Source organism: Hevea brasiliensis, chromosome 5, assembly GCF_030052815.1.
Source record: "Hevea brasiliensis isolate MT/VB/25A 57/8 chromosome 5, ASM3005281v1, whole genome shotgun sequence".
NCBI classification, from domain to species: domain Eukaryota; kingdom Viridiplantae; phylum Streptophyta; class Magnoliopsida; order Malpighiales; family Euphorbiaceae; genus Hevea; species Hevea brasiliensis.
The window spans coordinates 114901900-114912580 of NC_079497.1; positions in this window are offsets into that span (position 1 = coordinate 114901900).

A 10681-nucleotide genomic window follows, 5' to 3' on the forward strand; every position below is an offset into this window, starting at 1 on the left:
ATTTAAGATTTTAAAATTAATCAGATTAATTTTAGAACCCTAGATTAAATCAAGAACGATTACACTAACCTCTTGATGTGCTGCAGCGTGTCTGCGCCTTTGAGATTCGTCTTCAGGACACCAGCTGTTGTCCCTCTAGCTTGTCCACACCAAGAACACCTATGGCAGCCCTTGAACAGCTTCTAAAGCCTTTTCTATTAATTAGAAATTCAAGTTCTGCCTTTTAAGAGATTAGAGATGTAAACAGGACACTAGAAACAATTTCTAGTGTTCTTAATTCAAGAGATTGATGGCTAATCTCTTTGAATTGATGAGAGATGAAGAGAAATAGCTGGAGAGGCTCAAAGTGGCGTGACATATGAGAGGAGAGGCTGCTGGTTATGTTTTCTTTTCATAACCACACTTAAATAGCTAGGTTAACACATTAAACCCTAGCCACATGTCACCTTTTGATTAGCTCTAGGTTTAAGTGACCCAATCACATTGTGCCAAGTGTCAAACCTATATTTAATCTTGATTTTAATCATCTTACATGATTAGAAAACATTTGGCAAGCTTATGTGTTATGCCATGTGTCACCATCTCATGGTGCCACGTGTCACTGCGTGAAATGACCAAAATGCCCTCGTGTCTTAATTGTGAGTTCTTAACCCAAAATAATTATTTTCTTCTTCTAATTAATTTATATCAAATATAAATTAATTAATTAATCTCTATTAATTAATTTCTCATCAATTAAATTCATATTTAAACACTTTAAATATAAATTTAATTTATACTACACATCCAATAATCTAGATTTGGTTTCAAGTCATGCTAGGGACTTTGCAATTTAATTGCAAACCAAATCTATTTAATTAATCAATTAAACTCTTTAATTAATTAATTAAATTATATTTAAATAGGTGATAACTTGTGTATGTGTGTGACTTACTAGGCTCATCACTAATTGGCAATGAGACATGATATCAACTCTTAATATCCTTCGAACTCTTTCTTACCATAAATGATTTCTCTAAATCATTTTATGAACCTCATAAACCATGGTTAACACCTAGCATAGCATGCCATGGCCACCCAATTAGTAATAAGATTTACCTTAAATGAACCTATAATCATATGTTACCATGCACTAGAATCTCTCTGTTACAAAATCCCAACTCAATTTGAGTCATGGTTTATGTCAAACTCCATTTGCTATGAATATTATGTTCTCTTTTAATTCCAGTTCTTGATTAAAAGATTTTTCTCATCGAAACTCTTTTACGAATAAATCTATCTGTCCTGGCCAGGAACTTGAAACATCAAGAACAATTAAATGAACATAGGATTTTATCTCTATTTACTTAGAGGAACAGATTCCTTCTTAATCAACACCTACCTCCATATATAACTAGCAGGAGCCAACACATGCCCATATACCCATACATAGTACAAGTATGAAAGCAGTATCAAACTCAAACTACCTATATACAAGATAACTGTGCTATCTCAGGTCTAAAGATTATATGCACTGATATGATTTATGACAAAACATTGACAAGAGTAAACTCCATGTGCTTGTCATAAGTGTCACTGGTTCGGCCTACTTATCATTTATAAGTGCCTATCATGTTTGTTATATGGCATGAGACTCACCATTCCATCTTATTTATATCTCATATAAATAACTTGGGAACAAACATGAATACAATCTTTCTGGATAAGTCATGTCCTTATTATGAAGTATCCTCGATTGTGAACCTATTTATGATACTTTGTGCTAGAAATATTGTCACTCATATTCTTAACAACTTAAGAATAATATTTCTAACAAAATATCAATGGACCTTTTCTATTACACATAAATATATTATGTAAACGGAAAAGTGGAAATGCCTTTTATTATTAAAAATATGTACAAGATACATACTAAATGATATGCTCTAGGGCATACTACTAACAATCTCCCACTAGCACTAGAGCCATTCATTATAATATCTTAGACCCATCTTCTCAAGATGTCAGTCTAACTGAGCTTATGACAAAGGCTTAGTGAATGGATCAGCTGAATTTTTCAGCTGATGTTATTTTTCTGCATGACTATATCGCCTTGCCCAACTATATCTCTGATAATGTGATAATGCCTTTCTATGTGTTTGGATTTTGGGTGAGACCTTAGTTCCTTAGCCTGTATGACTGCTCCATTATTGTCACAGTGTAGTGGAACTGCTGACTCAATGGAAGGAACTACTGTAAGTTATGTCACGAACTTCTTTATCCAAACGACTTCTTTTGCGACATCGATGCAAAGAATATACTCGACCTCGATGGTGGAATCTGCAGTCGTGCTCTGTTTGGAACTCTTCCAACTGACTGCACCTCCATTACAAATGAACACATATCCAGAGGTAGACTTTCTATCATCGATATCTGATTGGAAATCAGAATCAGTATAACCATCCAATTGCAAGTCTCCACCTCCATAAATCAAGAATAAATCCTTAGTTCTTCTCAAGTACTTAAGGATATTCTTGACTGATATCCAATGTTCTAAACCTGGATTGGATTGATACCTGCTAGTCAAACTAACAGCATATGCGATATCTGGCCTAGTACACAACATTGCATACATTAAACTTCCAATAGCCGAAGCATATGGAATCCTGGCCATCTTATCTCTTTCTTCAGGTGTCTTTGGAGACATCTCTTTAGAAAGATGGATACCATGTCTCACTGGTAACAATCCTCTCTTGGAATCAAGCATGTTAAACCTCTTTAACACCTTTTCCAAGTATAGACTTTGGGATAAATCAATTATTCTTTTCGCTCTATCTCTATAGATGCGAATCCCAAGAATATAGGTTGCCTCCCCTAAGTCTTTCATGGAGAATGTATTTGACAACCATACCTTTATAGTCGTCAACATACCTGTGTCATTACCTATCAACGAGATGTCATCCACATATAAGACAAGGAAAGTGATAGCACTGTCACTAACCTTCTTATATACACATGGCTCATCCTCATTTTTGATAAAACCAAAGGATTTAATGGCTTCATCAAAACGGATGTTCCAACTCCTCGAAGCTTGTTTCAACCCATAAATGGATCGCTTTAGCTTGCATACCTTGGAACCATCTTGGGATTCAAATCCCTTATGTTGTTCAATGAAAATGTTTTCTTCAAAGTATCCATTGAGAAAAAGCGTTTTGACATCCATCCGCCAAATCTCATAATCATAGTATGCATTATTGCTAATAAAATCCTAATTGTTTTAAGCATGGCAACAAAGAGAAAGTCTCGTCATAGTCTATTCCTTGCCTTTGGCGAAACCCTTTCGCTACTAGCCTTGCCTTATAGGTCTCTACCTTTCCATTAGAACCAATTTTCTTCTTGAAAACCCATTTGTTCCCTATAGGTACAATACCTTGGTGGGTCAACAAGATCCCAAACTTGATTCTTATACATGGAATCAATCTCGATTTCATAGCATCAATCCATTTTGAAGAGTCTATATCCGATATAGCTTCTTCATAGGTAAGTGGATCATCTCCATGATCTACTTCTTCATGAGTAGACAACTCTTGTTCTTCTTCATGAAGAAAACCATATCTCAGTGGGTGAGATACCACAGTTGTTCTACGAGGAGCAGTGTAGATGTTTCATCAATGGGTATAGGTTGACTAGATGGATCTATATCCATCCGATGCATTGGTTGGTCGAATTCTCCAATTCTAACTCTATTTGCCTTCCTTTGCCTCCTTCTTGGACAAATTGTTGTTCAAGAAATGTGGCATCTCTACTTATCACAACTTTTGTGAAGTAGGCAAATAAAATAATATCCAAAACTATCTTTTGAATATCCAACAAATCGACCTTTTTCTGATCTGGTCTCCAATTTATCAGTGTTCGACTTTTGATATAATTTGGACAACCCTAAATCTTAACATGCTTAAGACTTGGTTTTCTTCCATGCCATATCTCATAAGGTGTGGAAGAAACCGATTTTGATGGAATCCTATTCGAATATATAAAGTGATTCTACTGCAAATCCCCAAAAGGAGATTGGCATATCAGTATAGCTCATCATACTACGTACCATATCCAATAGGGTACGATTTCTCCTTTCAGATACACCATTCAGCTGTGGCGTTCCTGGAGGAGTCAGCTGAGAAACAATTCCATGCTCTCTCAAGTATTCATCAAATTCAGTACTCAAATATTCACCTCCACGATCTGATCGAAGAGCTTTAATACTCTTTCCTGTTTGATTTTCTACTTCAGATTTAAATTCTTTGAACTTTTCAAAAGATTCATGTTTGTATTTCATCAAATACAAATACCCAAACCTTGATTTATCATCATTAAAGGTAATAAAATAATGAAAGCCCCCTCTAGCCATTTTTTAAATGGACCACATACATCACTATGTATTAGCTCCAAAATATTTTCAGCTCTTAGCCCTTGTCCAACAAAGGGTGATCTAGTCATTTTGCCTTGAAGCCAAGATTCACAAGTTGGAGTAGGCTCAGAACCCAATGAGGATAAAATCCCCATTTTTCTCTAATTTTGCAATCCTTTCTTCTGCAACATGACATAACCTTAAGTGCCAAATATATTTTGAACTTGAGTTGGTTTTCACCATGGCATTGCATTCATTTAGATTGCTATACTCTGGCCAGTGGAAACACTTTCTTACTGACAATGGAAACACTTTCCTGTTGGTAATGGAAACACTTTCCTGTTGGCAGTGGAGACACTTTCCTTTGCCTTTATCAGCTTTAGTCTTCCTTTTACATTTAGCTATTTTCTTGGAAGGACCAGAATCGAGGTTTCTTTTTCTTGTTGCCCTTCTTCTTGTTGGACTTTCCAGTGAGAAGAAGATGTAACCAAAGCTACCTCTTTTCCTTTATTGCACAGCATATTCTTTTGGGCAATAACCACCATGTTGAGTAATTCAGCTAAGGTGCATTCCTGTTTAGTCATATGGAAATTTATCACAAAATTCCCAAAAGACTCAGGAAGGGACTGAAGGATCAAATCCGTTTGTAGTTGGAAATCCATGTTGAAGTCAAGATGTTCCAACTGCTCAATCAGCCGAATCATCTTGTGGACATGATCCCCAACATTCTGTCCCTCAGAGATCTTCATGCGGAACAGCTGCCTAGATATCTCATACCTAGCATTCCTACTGTGCTCACCATACAACTCTTGTAGGTGAAGGAGGATCTCACTCGCACTCTGCATGTTCTCATGTTGCTTCTGTAACTCATTACTCATAGAAGCAAGCATGTAACACTTAGCTCTCATATTATGCTCCTTCCACTTGTCCAAAGTTTCATGTTCCTCTTGTGTGGCCTTTGGAGGTAAGGGACCAGGAACATTTGAATCTAGAACATATCCTATATGTTCAAGGTTCAGACAAGTTTCAAATTTCTTAGCCAATTAGGCAGTTAGGTCTGTCAACTGTTGTGATCATGTATGCTTGCAAGGATATTGGATGGTGGTGGTTGTTTTGTTCTCATTTTTATCATAAAATTAACTGCAGAAAATAACCAGATTAATTAGTAAATGTATCATGTAATTAACCAAAATGATTATGGTCTTTTAATCAAATTGGTCCTCCCACTAACTTAGCGAATCCTACACTTCCAAAGTAGAAAAACGGAAATCCTAGTTGGATGGATTTCTAGTGGGTGATTGAATTCTTATAATTCTATTGATCATCCTCAGGTACATCCATTATTGGAATTACAATAAACTATAAGTGAGCAACTCCTTGCCCATCACATCTCATGTGAGGTTCAATCCTTTTGCTAGCCCCTAATGCTCAAAATCTCAGGTACATCCAATATTGACTTATCTTGCATTAGTTAAGTTGATCCCATTGAGCTAGTAATTATGCAAATAATTTTAATGTCCTCAGGTACATCCAATATTGGCCACCAAACCATTTACATATTTACAACATCTCATGCTTAACAATTATTCTTAAGAAAATCTCTTAAATTAATTGCATCTCATGCAACTATTTAAAATTTCTTAAAATAATTGCCCCAATGGAGGGCTTATGTTATAATTACTTTAATTATAGCATTTCCAACTTAATCATTTGTTTGGAAGATTTTATAGCCATCCTAATTACTATTAAGGTCTCACTTTGCACATTATCCATTTAGCATGCATATATCATATAATTGCATACATTCCCATACATCTCATGCATTCATGGATAAGTAGTAAATATGTTATGATCATGGACTTTCTAAGGGATTCAATTCTGAGCCACCAAGAATTGAATCAGGGCATTCCTAGGTGCATTTCATTCATTCATTCATTTTACAAGAGTTGCTGAAGGAGTACATAATCAACACTTGATCTTGAATTCCTCCCACTGGTCCCACCAATGCTCTTGACCTCCTTGAACTTCTTGCAATCCAATATTACATAGTAATCCTTGGCATACCAAGGCGAATTTACAAGAACTTAAATAAATGAAATTACAACCCAAAAATTATTACAAACTTAATAATACATGCCCAAAATAAATTAAAATAAATTAATTAATTTACAATCCCAAAGAAACATAAAAGAAATAAATCCAATCACATTGGTCTTTTATAGTCCATGATCATCCATCATGCATATCACTATTTAACAATTAAATAAAACATACATACTTATATTAAATTGAATATCTCATATTCAACTTAAAAATCCATATTTGAATATGATTCAAATAAATTTAAAAATTCAGATTTGAATCTCATTCAAACAAATTTAAAAATTCAGATTTGAATCACATTCAAACAACTTCAAAAATTCAGATTTGAATCACATTCAAACATTTTTTAAAAAATCATATTTGAATCATATTCAAATATTTTTAAAAATCAGATCTGAATTTTATTGAATCAATTTTAAAAATCACATTTAAATATGATTCAAAAAACTATAAAAATTCAGATTTAAATCACATTCAAACAACTTTTAAAATTCACATTTGAATCACAGTCAAATATTATTTAAAATTCTGATTTGAATCATAATTTAATTGTGTGATTAAAACAACTAATTAAACACTTTAATTAGTCAAAGAATAGCCTAAGATCATACAACAATTGCAGAATTAAAAGCCAAACCTTGAATCACCCATGGAACCATTGTTGCATGCCGCCACCATTGGTGGCTTCACCATGTTTGTCGCCTCACCTTGCTTTGCAACCAGCAATAATCTCTTGATCTCATGATCATACACACAATTAAATTATATAATCAACAATCTAAATGGCAAATTTAGTGGCTCTGATACCAATTGAAGGAACAGGCGTGAAAAACACACGATTATACCATTGAATTCAAAAATTTTCACCTAGGGTCACATGCACCATGCAAGATTTATTTTTATCTATTTGATTTCAATGATAAACAACATATTAAAACTCTTTTAATATGTTTTTGGATCTGTATTTGCCATTTAAGATTTTAAAATTAATCAGATTAATTTTAGAACCCTAGATTAAATCAAGAACGATTACACTAACCTCTTGATGTCTTTGCAGCGTGTCTGCGCCTTTGAGATTCGTCTTCAGGACACCAGGTGTTGTCCCTCTAGCTTGTCCACACCAAGAACACCTATGGCAGCCCTTGAACAGCTTCTAAAGCCTTTTCTATTAATTAGAAATTCAAGTTCTGCCTTTTAAGAGATTAGAGATGTAAACAGGACACTAGAAACAATTTCTAGTGTTCTTAATTCAAGAGATTGATGGCTAATCTCTTTGAATTGATGAGAGATGAAGAGAAATAGCTGTAGAGGCTCAAAGTGGCGTGACATATGAGAGGAGAGGCTGCTGGTTATGTTTTCTTTTCATAACCACACTTAAATAGCTAGGTTAACACATTAAACCCTAGCCACATGTCACCTTTTGATTAGCTCTAGGTTTAAGTGACCCAATCACATTGTGCCAAGTGTCAAACCTATATTTAATCTTGATTTTAATCATCTTACATGATTAGAAAACATTTGGCAAGCTTATGTGTTATGCCATGTGTCACCATCTCATGGTGCCACGTGTCACACTGCAAAATGACCAAAATGCCCCTGTGTCTTAATTTTGAGTTCTTAACCCAAAATAATTATTTTCTTCTTCTAATTAATTTATATCAAATATAAATTAATTAATTAATCTCTATTAATTAATTTCTCATCAATTAAATTCATATTTAAACACTTTAAATATAAATTTAATTTATACTACACATCCAATAATCTAGATTTGGTTTCAAGTCATGCTAGGGACTTTGCAATTTAATTGCAAACCAAATCTATTTAATTAATCAATTAAACTCTTTAATTAATTAATTAAATCATATTTAAATAGGTGATAACTTGTGTATGTGTGTGACTTACTAGGCTCATCACTAATTGGCAATGAGACATGATATCAACTCTTAATATCATCAGAACTCTTTCTTACCATAAATGATTTCTCTAAATCATTTTATGAACCTCATAAACCATGGTTAACACCTAGCATAGCATGCCATGGCCACCCAATTAGTAATAAGATTTACCTTAAATGAACCTATAATCATATGTTACCATGCACTAGAATCTCTCTGTTACAAAATCTCAACTCAATCTGGAGTCATTGTTTATGTCAAACTCCATTTGCTATGAATATTATGTTCTCTTTTAATTCCAGTTCTTGATTAAAAGATTTTCTCATCAGAAACTCTTTTCTGAATAAATCTATCTGTCCTGGCCAGGAACTTGAAACATCAAGAACAATTAAATGAACATAGGATTTTATCTCTATTTACTTAGAGTAACAGATTCCTTCTTGATCAACACCTACCTCCATATATAACTAGCAGGAGCCAACACATGCCCATATACCCATACATAGTACAAGTATGAAAGCAATATCAAACTCAAACTACCTATATACAAGATAACTGTGCTATCTCAGGTCTAAAGATTATATGCACTGATATGATTTATGACAAAACATTGACAAGAGTAAACTCCATGTGCTTGTCATAAGTGTCACTGGTTCGGCCTACTTATCATTTATAAGTGCCTATCATGTTTGTTATATGGCATGAGACTCACCATTCCATCTTATTTATATCTCATATAAATAACTTGGGAACAAACATGAATACAATCTTTCTGGATAAGTCATGTCCTTATTATGAAGTATCCTCGATTGTGAACCTATTTATGATACTTTGTGCTAGAAATATTGTCACTCATATTCTTAACAACTTAAGAATAATATTTCTAACAAAATATCAATGGACCTTTTCTATTACACATAAATATATTATGTAAACAGAAAAGTGGAAATGCCTTTTATTATTAAAAATATGTACAAGATACATACTAAATGATATGCTCTAGGGCATACTACTAACAGTAGGGTTCCTATCCAATCTCATGGCAAATACTAGGGAGACAAATGAGTGTGTAGCACCTGGATCTATCAAAACACGAGCCTCATAGGAATATACTAGAAGAATACTTGCCACAACTGCATTGAAAGCCTGAGCATCCTAGTGGGTCAGGGTGAAAACCCGAGCTTGACCCCTACCCTGCGTTGTAGAACCCTGATATTGACTTTTACCTCCTGATCTGCCTCCAAATCCATGTCCTCCTTGTCCTCAGCCTTATTGACCACTGAACTGACTGCCTGCCATGCTGGAAGCACCAGGATAAAACTGACGAGGAACATTTACAGTAGAACCCTGTGACCCCATTTGTGGCTCGCTGAACACGGGGCATTCCATAGCAAAGTGACCTTGTTGGCCACACCTGAAACATACTCCTGAACCCATCATACAAGGTCCTAAATGTCTTCTTCCACATTGTGCATAAGGTGCCAAGGAGGATCCTGAACTGCACCAGGCTGCTGTATCGGATCGTGACCCTTCTTTGGATCAATACAGCCTGAATCCTAGAGATTTGTGTCTAAAACCACTCTTCTTGTTCCTACTTCTTCTTCTGTAATTACTTTGGCCTCCGCTATCCGTAGTACCCATGTGAGAAACACCTGAAGAACCCTCTGCTCTATTTTTCTTTGCCCTTCCACTGTCATCTCCTGTATAGCTAATCTCAATCTGTCGGGCTCGATCAACTACCATATCAAAAGACTGATCAGACATCATGGCCATGTTTGCATACCTCCTGTCCAGCCCTTTTAGGAACCTTTTTACCTTCATACTTTCTGTAGCCACTACTGTAGGGGCATATCTGCTTAATTCCAGAAATTTTGTAGCATATTCATCTATAGACCTGCTATTCTGCCTTAAGGCCTCAAAGGCCCACTGCTTTTGGTCTCTGAAACTTTCTGGCACAATCCTGTTGATAAACAGCTCTACAAACTGGGTCCATGATAAACCTTCCATTCGATTCCGACTCCGGAGATGCGCTCGGGACGTCTGACAATGGTAGGGTAGCCAAAATCTTGACCCAATTCTAAGACTTTTTTGGTAGCCTGTTTATCTCGTCGGAAATTTGCAGACTTGGGCAACCGTAGAATTTCCACGAATTGAAGGTACCTACACGAAGCCCACAACACGGGGGTTATTACATAATTTTTACAAAATTTTGTAAGCTCATTTAGTACTAAGAAAAACACTACGAAGTTTCATGAAACCCACCAAAAAATAATGCCGAAAAATTTTTAAATTTATA